General features: G+C 49.9%; 1 non-coding gene and 1 pseudogene across 1 annotated transcript; both read left to right on the top strand.

Moving 5' to 3' along the window:
- The window catches only part of LOC120381661, a 111653-nt pseudogene that overhangs the window by 7284 nt on the left and 90981 nt on the right, over positions 1-13388 (top strand).
- TRNAC-ACA lies at positions 11972-12043 on the top strand. The gene has a single exon. It is a non-coding gene; the product is annotated as a tRNA-Cys (tRNA).

Genomic DNA, 13388 nt, shown 5'->3' with positions numbered 1-13388 from the left:
AAGATCACGGTTAAGCCAAACACGTCAAAATAAAAATTAATACAAAAAAGGGGAGGGGGGAAGAGATCAGGTATGTGGAGATCCCCTTGATATTTGAACTCAAATTGTTAGAATCAAAGTTCAGACTTGACACTGGAAAACCCGCAACTACCTGTCTCTCTGAACACCTGTGATGAGCAAGATGGAGTTGGGACACCTGTTCTGCTTCAATCATTTATTGTCTCTCTGTTCTCTCCTTCTTCTCCCCCCAATTCCTCGTCTCCAATGTCTCTGCTTTTCTCCTCTTGCTCCCTCTCCCCTGCCCTTTCCAGGAACTCACAGTCTACAGCATTTAGGACAAGCCAGAGCTCCCATGTTCTGCACATGAGCCTGTGTCAGAGGATGTGTGACCCCAGTCAGAACCAGTCACCAGATCAATATGACCCTTTATGGGCGACTTCTCTGCCTGCTCTGCAATTTACATCTCCCTGCCCCGCAAACAGGGTGGGGTACAGCTCTGACTGAGAGGCCTAACAGGAGAAATTTCAGCCCAAAGACAAATTTGTGTGAAATGTTGAGAAATGAAGAGCCCCCAAATCCCCAGAACTCTAGTGTCACCCCATGGCACCAGCACAGGGAACCCAGTGAGATGGGGTTACAGAATATAAGGGGAGGGAGCAGGGAGAGAGGTGACAGGGAATCTCTCTTTTTCGTTCTCTCGTCACTTTCTGTTCTTCTCTTTCCTTCCAGGAACTGCAGTCACAGCAGGGAAGGGTTTGTCTCCGTGTCTGTCACGGAGGTGGTGGAAGTGACGGATTCTGTGACTTCTGCAGTGGCCACAGTGGCTGACTCCAGGGCCACTCAATCATCTGGCTCCAGGGACCACCCAGATTTGACTCCTGCCTATCTTCCTTCGCCCTCAGTGTCTTTCCTTCCCCATTGGGGACATGCAGAGATGAACCCCAGTCAGTCTGTGTCAGAGAGTCTGTATCTCCTAAGGAATGTGGGTGAAGGATTCCAGCTGAGAACTGAATTAACTCTGCTCACCTGGGTTAGAAACTTGTTTATTTTGAGCAGATAGTGGGAAATGGGACATTAATTCAGACCCAGGAGGCAAGGCAGAGGCTTCATGATCTTGATCTCCAGGAAGGGAGAGAGGATCCCCAGGAAGGAACAGAGCTTCCTTTAGACTCAAGCTGGGGTCTCCTGGAAGTTGGAAAAGACCCTTGGTCACTGAGGATCTCATGGGATCGTGCTGCTCCAGAGGCTCCAGAGTCCTGGGTGCGGGGAGGGTGTCACTGCACAGTCTGAAATGGAAGGGAGGACCCTGGAAGGGACGGGGAGGAACAGAAAATGGAGAGGAATGAAACAGAATAAACGCCTCTTCTCTCTCCCCTCCCCGACCCAGGAAGAACTGTTATCAGTGGGGAAACTCCCCACCACGAACGGCAGAGAGCACAGAGACATTCGCCTCACACTGAGCAGTAGGGTGACCAGACACCAAGTGTGAAAAATCAGGGGGTGGGTGGGGGGTAATTGGTGCCTATAGAAAGAGCCCCAAATATCAGGACTGTGCCTACAAAATCAGGACATCTGGTCGCTCTACTGAGCAGTGATAGACTTGTTGTCTTCTATCCCAGTGAGAGCAAAGAGCTGCCAGAGCTGGAGCTATGGGCTGCTGCGCTTTCCCTCCCAGAGGCTGGAATAATTTGCAGCCCAGAGACCTGGCTCGGGGCTGATCAGGTGGAAGATCTGCCTACCCCTGTGGGGGGGTGGGTTCTCGGGGGAGAGTCCGAGCCAGGGCAGGGCCTGGGGGCAGAGCACAGGCGGGGCCATGGGCTGGGTACTGGTGGCTCCCCCACTGCTCGGGAGGGTCTGTCGGTGGCACTCTGAAGGCGGCAGGCTGCAGCCCAGCCCCCCCTCCAAAGGGGGGTGCATCACATCCAGCATTTCTTGCCCCCTCAGCCTCGCCGAGCCCCTTATACCCACCACCCACGTGCAGCGTCACTGGGAAATACGGTCAGAGGAGACTCGGGGGGCCTGGGGTGTGAAATACCTGCATGAAACTGGCTGCCTGAGCCCAGCCCTCAGTGAGTAAATCCTCAGACATCTCACCCCTGGGTTTGTCATGTCAGGCTCCAGCAAACAAGTCCCTCTGTGTGCGGGGAGGGGCCATGCAATAGACCCGGGAGGGGAGGCAGCTCCGTGCTCTGCCCCTACCCAGGCAGCTCATGGAGCCCTCTGCTCCCCTCCCCCCACAACGGGTGTGCAGAGATGTGCCAGCAGCACTAAGGTGACTCCCTGCCCACTCTGCCTCCGTCCCTCCGTGCCGCTCCCAGAAATGGCCGGCATGTCCCAGTGTCCCCTGGGGCGGGGGAGTGTCTCTATGCGCTGCCCCACCCTGAGTACCAACTCTGCAGCTCCCATTGGCCAGGAACTGCAGCCAATGGGAGCTCAGGGGACAGCGCCTGCAGGCAGCGGCACACAGAGACCCCCTGACCTGCCCACCTAGGAGCTGCTGCCGGAGGGTTGTGTGTACCGGTCACTTTGGGAGCTGCAGTGCCTGGGGTAAGCACCACCCCTCCTGCACCCCAACCCCCTCCCCCAGCGCAGAGCCTGCACCCCACACCCAAATCTCCTCCCAGAGCTTTGCTTGTCGTCCTTTCACCAGAACCATCCTTCCTCTCCTGGGCTGCAAGTAGCCACCCTGGGAAGCCAAGAAGCAGGGACAGGATTCTGTCTCCCAGCAGCCAACCGCACCTCCCCAGGCTTTGCAGAACGAATGGTGATGCTCTACTAACCCCACTTAGCCGCACTGAGGCGCTTAGCTTCTGACCTGCCTTCCTCAGCTCGACTTTCCTCTTTTGCCCCATTCCTGCCTCACTTCCTCCTTTGGCAAGTCACGCAGAGGAGGCCAGCAGGAAGAGCCGGCCTCCACTGGCCAACCTCCCAGGGCAGAGGAGACCAAGCCACAAGGCTCCAAAAGGTGACTGGCCCAGATCCTCTAGCTTTCCCCTGCTGAGGCCAAGGCTCTTTCTCAGCTCATTTCACCACCCTCTGTCCTGCAGGGGTTGGGGTTATCGCAGGTGTTACCCGAAATAGGGCCAGCTAGTCAGCGTAGGGAGGACTAATGACCCACCAGAGTTTGGCAGAAAGCAGCACGTTTGTTATACTGACAGCTAAACTCAAAAGAAGGCAGGTGTTACACTCACACACACATACTCACACTCCCAGGACTGGCTCGGCACTGGAGATGTCAGGATTCTGCCAGGTAAGTGTCCCCCAGCGCCGCGATGGACGGTGCGATGAGGGTAAGTCTTCCCGAGGCACAATGAAATGTAACGCAGCGAACCACTGGCCAGGCGGTCGGGGCGAAGGGCATTCACTGGAGGTACAAGCTTGTGAGTGACTCCTGAGCACAGGGCCCCTTCCCCTTTTAAGGACCTGCTCCTCATGGCCTGCGACTAGAGATGACTTGGCTGCATCTGGTGGGTCACACTCCACCTTGGGCAATGTCCGTGCTCTGGGTGTGTGATCGCTGCCTAATTAGAGTCCCAGACACCTTGTCTATCTAGGAGCTCTTCTGATCTTCCAGCTGTTCAACCAGCCCCTTCATCCCACAAGCATTGCAGGAGGGAGTGGGAGGGGGAGGGGGAAAGCCACTTCACAGGTATTCAGAGAGGGAGAGGAGACAAAAGTGGGAGCAGGGAAGTATAACAGACCTACTTAGCATAGAAATCACTGCTGTTCCTACAGGAGCAGGGACAGGCCACTAGGAGCTGAGAAAGGAAGCCATCAGGTTTCTGCCTGGTTTCAAACCAAGGACCTTTGCGTGTTAGGGAAATGTGATAATCACTACACTACAGAAACTCTGCCACAGGGCTCTGCCCCTCCCTTCATAAGAACATAAGAATGGCCATACTGGGTCAGACCAAAGGTCCATCCAACCCCATATCCTATCTGCCAACAGTGGCCAATGCCAGGTGCCCCAGAGGGAGTGAACCTAACAGGTAATGATCAAGTGATCTCTCTCCTGCCAGCCATCTCCACCCTCTGACAAACAGAGGCTAGGGACACCATTCCTTACCCATCCTGGCTAATATCCATTAATGGACATAACTTCCATTAATTTATCTGCAAAAAGAACAAGGAGAACATGTGGCACCTTAGAGACTAACAAATTTATTTGAGCATAAGCTTTTGTGGGCTACAGCCCACTTCATCGGATGCATGCAGTTAAAAATACAGTAGGAAGATATATATACACACAGAGAACATGAAAAAAATGGGTGTTGCCATACACACTATAATGAGAGTGATCAGTTAACGTGAGCTGTTATCAGCAGGAGAAAAACCCCTGATGTTGGGAGGGGAACAGGAGAAAGGACAAAAGAAGCAAGAGACAAAGAGAAAGGAGGGAGGGAGGGATGGAGGAAACAAAAAGGACAAACCCCAATGTCCCCAGTGATTCTAAGGGACAAAATCCCAAGTGTGCAATAAAATTCTGCCTCCTTAAGCTCGTGTCTTTCATCTCTAGAATTCAACTCTCACCAGATGGATCAGACAGAACAGGTTTCAAACCTCCAGGAGGCTCTTACGTTCTAAACAGGGACGGCTGTTTTCCAGTAAAATCACTACAAGGGAAGGAGAAAACTCGACAGAGGTTCCTCCTGGCGCTCACGTCCGTGAACCCGAATACTCTCTCAGTCCTCAAAGAGAGACCTGGAGAAGGAGACTTGCTGGAGCAAAGCCACAGGGGTCTCTGAGGTTTCCCTAGCCCCTCGCCCCTGTCCTGCCTGGCTGATGTCAGCATCTCTCTGTGAGGTCACCACCTCCCCACCACCTTGGACCAATAGGCTGAGGTCCTGCAAAAGGCCTTTGTGATGTCACTGCCACACCCCTCCCTCGCTGTGCTAATGTCCTGCCCCTGGCTAGGCACTTTGGAGGTTTAAGCTACTCCCTGTGGATCACCCCACTCAAGGAGCGTTCATTCTAGGCAGCAAGCCGGCTAGACAGGGAAACATCACACGCTGCTCCCAATGCTACACTCAGTTTTTCAGAAATGAGTCGACTTTATGGCCAGAAGAGACCATTAGAGCATCTAATCTGACCCCCTGCATATCACAGGCCTCCTGTATGACACAATAGCTACTTTGGGGGCAAACACATTCCAGAAAGGCATCTAGTATTCATGAAATGACATCAGGAGATGGAGAATCCACCAGTTTCCTTGGTAGCTTGTTCCTGTGATGAATCATCCTCGCTGTTGAATATTTGTGCCTTAGTTGTAATATGAATTTGTCTCTTTTCACCTTCCAGCCATTGGGTCTTGTTATGCCTTTCTCTGCTCCATTCAAGGGCTCTATGCTGCCTGTATTTCAAACTTGTGCTCTGCTTCTGGGGATCACCCCGGACAAGTTGGTGTCAGTTCTGCCTAGCCTGCTTGATGGCCCATTAAGGACCATCAGCTACACAATCGACCCATTGAGAGAAGGCAGATACGCCTTGTGACTCAGCAAGGTCTGCAGGGACCTGCCTATGGAGAGAACTCTTAAGGTTTTTCTGTGCCACATGCTGGATAGAGTGTCCTTGGGACAAAGAAAGCAAAGACCACATGGCAAGAGGCTAGAAAAGGCTGATGCCTCATCTCCATCTTGTCTTCAATCCTGCTTCTTACCTCTGGAGGGACTTTGCTACAAACTGAAGCTCTGTACAAAGGACTGAATGACCCATCCCAGTGGGGGATGTACTCCAGAGACTTGATTTGAACCTGCAGTTTATTCCATCACTGCTACAAGCCTGAACCAAGAACTTTCCCATTACTGGATGTGAAAGGTTAAAATCCATGTGCATTTTATATAACAACCTGGTCTATGGATTGTGCCACCTCTTTTCCAGACCCGAAGTCCAGAGTATGGTCAAGGGACCAGAGGCCTAGCAAATAGTGATCAGCTAAGAGAAAGCTGGGTAAACAGAACACCTTGCTTGCTAAGATAGGCCTGGTGTTGGAGCTAAGAACTAAATAATTGTGTCTTATTCAGAGTTGCAGATTGAGCAAAGAATCCCTGTTCCTATTGTGTTAGTCTCTTCTGTAGGGAGACGTTTTTCCCACAGAGCCAACCTTGAGTTTATGAAAAGTTGGCACGTCAGTATAAGATATGGCATCCTTCCACCTCCCTTCCCAGGGACCAATGCCTGCCGTTAGACACACAAAAACAATCTTTATTGCCATTTTCTTTCACTGTTTCTTTGCTTTAACCCCTAGGAATGTTACTGTTGGACAATCAATGGAGTTGCTCCATTCCTATGGACCTCAAATCAGAATTCAACATATATATTTTATATTAATAACATTTTATCAAAGTATTAATGAAATGTTAACTTGCTAACTTGAGACCATGGGTGGAGACACTATGTAACCTATTAACCATTGGCTACTGTGCTATCTTGTCTTGCTGCAAAACCTATCCCAGGGTTCGGAACTGCCTACGCCGTCACTTTCCCCCACCCATGGAAAATCTATATATTCTATTGTAATTAATTAATTAACAGTGTCTCTGAGCCTAATAAGCCCACTCCGCCATCACTGTGGTGTAATAAACTCCTATTCTTGACCTCTACACAGTGGAGATTTGTGTCCTTCACAGACTCCTGCTGAATAAAGAGGAGATTCAGCATCCAGCTTGGCTGAATGTGTCTCCTCTCCCCACAGCTTGGTGATTTTTGAGGAAATGGAGAAGACTGCCTTTGCCTGGCTGTACATCGCTTGCAAAAGAAACAGGTCTTTTTGGTGACAAGTGTTGAAAGGAGCCATTAGACAAATGTGGAGACAGGAAAAATGTCCCCTAACTGAACTGGCATCTCTGGATGCTGAAGCCACAACACAAAGTGCTAAACAGTATCTGAGAACGGCTGGTGTCAGAAGAGTCTCTACCAAAGCCTTTCCCACCAGCAGGGGCCTCTCTGTGCACAGAACTCCTGGTAGCGTGATGGCTGCAGGCAGTGGAGAACTCCATTTTGGCATCTCTTTGTCGGTGAACATCTGCAGTGGCTGTTTAAAGGTCTCTGGATAGTGATCTTTGGGAAGAGCTGGCTGAAGTGTCTTCCTACTAACCAGGAGATCCTGGCTTGGCCTGCCAGTTCTTCCTTGCAAGTATTGAGGGAAATGGGGAACGTCTGTAGTTTGGAATTTGCAGGTGTTGTCCTGGACCATCAAATGGAACAGTTGCAAGTATTTTATTGAGGCAGGCACCATGGCTTAGCTGGCTAAAGTACTTCTCTAGTAAACAGTAGATCCTGGGTTCAAATCCCAGTGGTGCCTTGTTCTATGACTTTTGTCTCCTCTGCTCACATTTTCCTGTGTCTTTCCGGGAAACAGAAGAGACCTCCCTTGGTATCCAAGTAATTGCTTGCTAAGGAAAAGGTTTCTTTGGAGAGAAACATTGGAAAGAATCAGATCACAAGCCTGGAGCTGATGAAAAGGCTGCTGTGACTGGCATTAGCATGGTGGTTGCTTCAACTGCAATTGCTGCGACACAAAAGCCTGCGCCACACGTCCTTGTGATTCGCTGGGGATGTCTGCACACAGATGTCATGTCATCTTCCTTTTGATTGTCACTGATGAAAAATGGAGCAGCTGGGAGAAAAGTCCCAGAGGCACCTGCCAGGTAAAGTGGAGGTTCATAGAATCATAGAATCATAGAACTTAAGATCAGAAGGGACCATTATGATCATCTAGTCTGACCTCCCGCAAGATGCAGGCCACAAAAGCTGACCCACCCACTCCTGAAATAATTCTCTCCCTTGACTCAGCTGTTGAAGTCCCCAAATCCTGATTTAAAGACTTTAAGTAGCAGATAATCCTCCAGCAAGCGACCCCTGCCCCATGCTGCGGAGGAAGGCGAAAAAACCTCCAGGGCCACTGCCAATCTACCCTGGAGGAAAATTCCTTCCCGACCCCAAATATGGCGATCAGCTGAACCCCGAGCATGCGGGCAAGACTCTCCAGCCAGACACTCAGGAAAAAGACTTTCAATATCCCAACATTGACCCTCGGTACTAAATACCAGTGGTCGCACGTTATTGACCTATTGACTAAATCACGTTCTCCTATCAAACCATTCCCTCCATAAACTTATCAAGCTTAATCTTAAAGCCAGAGAGGTCCTTCACCCCCACTGTTTCCCTTGGTAGGCTGTTCCAGAATTTCACTCCCCTGATGGTTAGAAACCTTCGTCTAATTTCAAGCCTAAACTTCCCGACTGCCAATTTATATCCATTTGTTCTCGTGTCCACATTAGTACTGAGCTGAAATAATTCCTCTCCCTCCCTGGTATTTATCCCTCTGATATATTTAAAGAGAGCAATCATATCTCCTCTCAACCTTCTTTTGGTTAAGGAAAACAAACCAAGCTCCTCAAGGTTAGAGATGTAGCACCCAGTAGTGCCTTGCGAAATGTGTCCACTCCTCCCACCTTTTGGTCAATTTTTGAGGAAACAGAGAGGACTGCCTCTGCCTTGCAATGCTTCCAAAAGAAATCGGTAGTTTTTTCTGACAAGTGTTGGAAGGAGGCACCTAAGAAACGTGGAGACAAGGAAAAGGTCGCCATAACTCAACTTGCATCCATGGCTCTTGAGGCCACAACGCAGAGCACTAAGCACTGTACGACCACAGCTGGGGAGAGAAGGGTCTTTTCCAAAGGCATTTTCCACTTGCAGGGTCCTCTCTGTGCGCAGAATTCCTGATAATTTGATGTCTGCAGGCACTGGAGATCACTATTTTGCCATCTCTCTCACTGTTTCAGTGAACATCTGCTGTGGTTGTTGAAAGTCTGTGATGGGATCTATGGGATGCAACCTGAACAGTGGGACCCCTGAGCCCTGTGTCCCACTGCCTGGGCTCCTCTCACACTATGATGTTGTGAGGAGCTGTGAATCTCTGGCAGATATTGCACTTACACAGACATCTACAGGTAGGGACACATCCAACTGTTACATGAATGCTTCTCCCAGCCACTCATAACACTAATGATAGAGAGCCTCCCGCCAATTCCCCCCAGCTCTGCAGCCTTGCACCCCTGGACCATACCATCTTGCCTTAATCAGAAGCCTGATCAGTGTGAGTTTATTACGCAGGGTCCACCTCTCCCTCATTGTGAATAGTACATGAACCAGCATTGTAATGGAGCTGCGATTTCCCAAGAACTTCAAGCAAAATACACCAGTTTCAGTACAGCGTAAAACAGATTTATTAACTACAGAAAGATGGAGTTTTAAGGATTATAAGTGGTAGGCATAAAAGAGCAAAGTAAGTTACCATGGAAATTAAAGATAAATTCACAATCTTAACTTTACACCTTATTACACTAGGCCGTAGTTCGGTTATGCCACAGGAAGGCTTAATGCTCGAGCTGCAGTGCATGCTGGGCAGGCTCTAGGCCGGGCTCCCCACAACAGGAGAGAAGAAGAAGACTGGGCCCCTGGAGGGGCAGGCTGGGGCTTCCTGGATCCCATTTGCTCACAGCTAGCGCCCTGCCCCCACTCCCAAGCCCCCAGGTCAGCCAGAATGGAGCAGCGGTTTTCACTCCACCAAGTCCACTTATGGCTTACAGGCAACTCCCAAACCCACCATCTCGGCCAGAAAGGAGCCCACTCAGCCTCGCCATTGCTGCTTTTCCTTCCCCCTAGAACCCCTCTTCTCCTGGGCTGCAAGGAGCCACCCCTGGGAAGCCAAGAGGCAGGCACAGGATTCTGCCTCCCAGCAGCCAACCGCACCTCCCCCGGCTTTGCAGAACGAATGGTGACGCTCTACTAACCCCACTTAGCCGCACTGAGGTGCTTCACTTCTGCCCTGCCTTCCTCAGCTCGACTTTCCTCTTTTCCCCCATTCCTGCCTCACTTCCTCCTTTGGCAAGTCACGCAGAGGAGGCCAGCAGGATGAGCCGGCCTCCCCCAGCCAACCTCCAACAGCAGAGGAGGCCAAGCCACAAGCCTCCAAAAGGTGATACGCCTAATTCCTCTAGGTTCTCCAGCCTGACGCCAAGGTACTTTCTCCACTGCTGTCAGCACCCTCTGTCATGCAGGGGTTGGAGTTATCCCAGGGACAGGCCAATAGGAGAAGGAGGAGCATCTTCCTGAACAGCAAGGGGATCTGGGAAAAGGAAGCCAGCATGTTTCTGCCTGGTTTTGAACCAGGGACCTTTTGCATGTTAGGCAAACATGAAATGAAAGGAATGGGAAAGGATCCTGCCAGCAAGGGAGTTGGACAGTGTTGGAAGGGGACCACAGAAGTGGGGGTGGGGCAGTGGTCTGGGCGGAGATGAGGGAAGGATCCCAGCTCTGTGGGAAGTTGACATTCTGGAGAGCACAGGCCTGGCATGGGGGGTGGGAAGAGTGAGTGTGTCCCTCTAAACTCACCACCAGCAGACTTGGAAGAATTACGTATTTGTTGGTAAATGTCAATTTCTGTGTAAACACACAACCCAATGGCAAAATCTTTCCATCGATAATCATCAAAACTAACAGATGGGCAAAGTAAGAAACATGTTGCTTGAGAACTTATCCTATTCTAATCCTCTAGGGTTCCCTTTTGCCTTAGGCACCACCACGTGGGCATTTCATATCCCTCCTCATTTTCACACAGACACACAATTTCCTTTGCACAGATCCATGAACAGCAAAACCTCCCTGTGTCCATTGTCTGAGCCAGGGCATTCGATTCCACTGAAACCTTCTCTCCTGCAATGGCAATGGTCAGACAGAGGGAATGTGTCCACCTTCCCCCTGGCAGTGAGATATTCACTCTCCTCTTCATGCTGCTGCTGTTATTCCATGAGTCATCAAGGATGGAATAAAAAGCTGAGTTTACTCCAGGGTGAGGAAAGAAAGGAGCCACCAATGCTCTCAAAAATCTCAATGCCCAGAGAAAACCTGCCTCTGTTATTGGACTCACAGAGGTGCTGGCAATACAACAGGAAAAGGGACTGTCTGAATTGCCAAGGCAGGGAATGAACAATCTACAGCAACATCATTAACCACAAACACACCCTCATCATGCTCCAGCCAGTAGGGAAATGGGCAGGAACTCTGGCTGTTCAGCCATGGCCACACGTACAGAGCTGCACAGCAGTGAGTGTGCTGGGGAAGCTGGTCTGAGCAATTTGTAATGACCCTTCAGTGAGAACAGAACCAGAGTGTAGAAAGGCCCCTGAGTTAAGTAGTTGTGGCTGAGGCCTTAGGTAGCGGGGCTAGAAAACCATGGGTGTCTTTCTGTGAAGGTTTGATCCTTGCCAGCGAGGCAAGGCTGGTGTGTGGTGTCTCCATGGCTGTACTTTCAGGGTCTGATCACAACAGTGCCACAGGGAGCCAAGCCTAGACATATTCAGAGGCTAAGGCCAGGTCAATGTTTCAAACAGTGAGTCTATGCTGCTGCAGCTCAGTAATGGAGAGGCTCTATGCCAGGGTTTCTCAAACGTCCTTTCACTGCAACCTCCTTCTGCCAAAATAACTTAATACGTAGCCCTGGAAAGAGGGACCAAGCCCCTCCACTGGGGGAGAACCAAAGACTGAGCCCCAGTGGGGGGAGGGCAAAACCAAAGCCTGAGGGATTCAGCCCTGGGTTGGGGGGCCTCACACTTTTGGCATCAGCCCCAGGACCCAAAAAGTCTAATGCCAGCCCTGGCGACCCCATTAAAACAGGGTCATAACCCACTTTGCGGTCCTGAACCCACAGCTTGAGAACCACTGCTCCATGCTGATGGGGGAGAGTTTTCCTGTTGGTGTAGTCAATCCACTTCCCCAGGAGGTGGCAGCTCTGTCATGGGGAGAAGCTATATCGGTGGGTGTGCAAGCTGTGGTGTTTACCACATTTAAGAAGTTTAATCAAACCCCATTTTTAAAACCACCTGTGGTCTGGGAATGGCAAAGGAGCTCGATGAAGCAGGGTCTGTCCTTCAAAGTCCTGGAGATCACAATTCCATACTCCTGTTGTAATGGGGGTATAGCTCAGTGGTAGAGTGTTTGATTACAGATCAAGTGGTCCTTTGTTCAAACCCAGGTGCCCTCTTAAAAAAAAAGAAAAAAATTTCATTTTCATTCTCCATTATGTTCAGGAGCTCCACCATACGAGGATGTTTGAAATGAATGTGAACACTCAGCATTTTGCTGTCCAAATGCATAAAAACCTAGCAAGCCTGTCCATCAGCTGAAATCAGTTCCAATCCTCTAAGTGTCTAGTTTTTGTTTTCATCAATTAAACAAAAGGTATCATTCCCTGAAGCAGAGCACAAGTTTGAAATACAGGCAGCATAGAGCCAATATTCATAATGTGAACTACAAAAAAATGATACACATCTAGAGATAGCATCATTATAATCAGCCAATCAGAACCTCTCCATAGACCCCTTACACAACAACCTTTCTACAATATTGGCTGCAAATATAGAACAGCGGTCGCAATGGTGATCTATACAGTTACAGATTATGTCAATAACGTCACAGGAGGTGACATGGCATCAGTGAGACTGATACTGGAATACTGCCTCCAGTTTCAGTGACCTCATTTGAAAAAGATGTGAAATTGGAGCTGGGGCAGCAAAGAGCCACCTAATGTTCTGAGGACTAGAAAAAATACCTTCTGGTGAGCTATTGAAAGAGCTCAACCTGATTAGCTTATCAAAAGAAGATTGAAAGGTGACTTCATTGAAGTGCCTTAATGGAGAGAAAAGATTGGGTATTTAAGGGCTCTTTAATCTAGCAGAGAAAGGCATAAGAAGACCCAATGGCTGGAAGGTGAAGAGAGACAAATTCATATTACAACTAAGGCACAAATATTCAACAGCGAGGATGATTCATCACAGGAACAAGCTACCAAGGAAACTGGTGGATTCTCCATCTCTTGATGTCATTTCATGAAGACTAGATGCCTTTCTGGAATGTGTTTGCCTCAAAAGTAGCTCTTGTGTCCTACAGGAGGCCTGTGATATGCAGGGGGTCAGATTAGATGCTCTAATGGTCTCTTCTGGCCATAAAGTCAACTAATTTCTGAAAAACTGAGTGTAGCATTGGGAGCAGCGTCTGATGTTTCCCTGTCTAGCCGGCTTGCTGCCTAGAATGAACGCTCCTTCAGTGGGGTGATCCACAGGGAGTAGCTCAAACCTGCAAAGTGCCTGTCCAGGGGCAGGACATTAGCCCAGCAAGGGAGGGGTGCGGCAGTGACATCACAAAGGCCTTTTGCAGGACCTCAGCCAATTGGTCAGATTTGGTGACCTCACAGAGAGATGCTGACATCAGGGAGGCAGGACAGGGGCGAGAGGCCAGGGAAACCTCAGAGACCCCTGTGGCTTTGCTTCAGCAAGTCTCCTTCTCAAGGTCTCTCTCTGAGGACTGAGAGAGTATTCGGGTTCACGGAC

This window comes from Mauremys reevesii, linkage group 14, assembly GCF_016161935.1.
Source record: "Mauremys reevesii isolate NIE-2019 linkage group 14, ASM1616193v1, whole genome shotgun sequence".
In the NCBI taxonomy this organism is placed as follows: domain Eukaryota; kingdom Metazoa; phylum Chordata; order Testudines; family Geoemydidae; genus Mauremys; species Mauremys reevesii.
Note: the sequence above shows the minus strand (reverse complement) of the source record. Positions and strands in the feature narration are given on the sequence as shown.